The sequence below is a fragment of the Ceratotherium simum genome, unplaced genomic scaffold (genome assembly GCF_057802395.1).
Source record: "Ceratotherium simum simum isolate JZ-2026a unplaced genomic scaffold, ASM5780239v1 HiC_scaffold_44, whole genome shotgun sequence".
Classification (NCBI taxonomy): Eukaryota; Metazoa; Chordata; class Mammalia; order Perissodactyla; family Rhinocerotidae; genus Ceratotherium; species Ceratotherium simum.
In genome coordinates this window covers 673,159-673,923 of record NW_028261260.1, presented here as the reverse complement: position 1 = coordinate 673,923, position 765 = coordinate 673,159, and positions in this window count along the sequence as shown.

The following is a 765-nucleotide window of genomic DNA, read 5'->3' as shown; positions in this document are numbered from 1 at the left end:
CCAGAAGGTGGCGCCATTTAACTGCTTTTTAAAACTAGCATTGCTGGGAAAAGAGGCGTTTGAGTTGCCAACTTTGCTAAGAGCCTTGATGGGTTTTCAGGAGTCTTAGGAAGTTAGTAATTTTGGCGGGAGGAGCGTCTGGAAAAAGTACTCCACCTACTCCAAGAAAAGTACAAAACCCCTTATTTCTCTACTGATGCCTCAAATTCTACAACCACGACCAGATCACCAAGAGGGCTGGTTAATATGCGTGGCTTACGAAGTTCTCTAGTAGACACTGTCCAACTTAACTCTCCCAGCAATGAGAGATGACACTGGTCGAGCTGGATCGGTGATTAACGAACTCAGCGTGATGAGCAAATGACTGGGCCCATCTGACCCTCAGTTTGCTCATCTGTAGAAGGTCAGAGTGAGGATGGAAGAGAATGCATTTCACGTGCTGACCTCAGGCCCAGCATATGGCAGGTGCTTGAGTAAAGGGCAGTGATCACTGTTTCTAGTATCACTGGTTGCAGAGGTGTTATTATAAAACTAGTATTATCATTGTTTTCTGGTTATCAGACTGAAGCATGGAGATGGGGTCTCTTTCTTAGGAGCCTCATTCCCTCCATCCCAGCAATTCTCTTCTCAGCAGCCCAGGCCCTAGCCCTCTTCTGGAAGGGACAGGGTACAGGGAGGCACGTTTCAAGGATATGCTAGTTCCCTGGATATGGACTCATTTTTGCAGGTTAGCAAAGGTAAGCAGAACCATTTCTTTTGACGAGG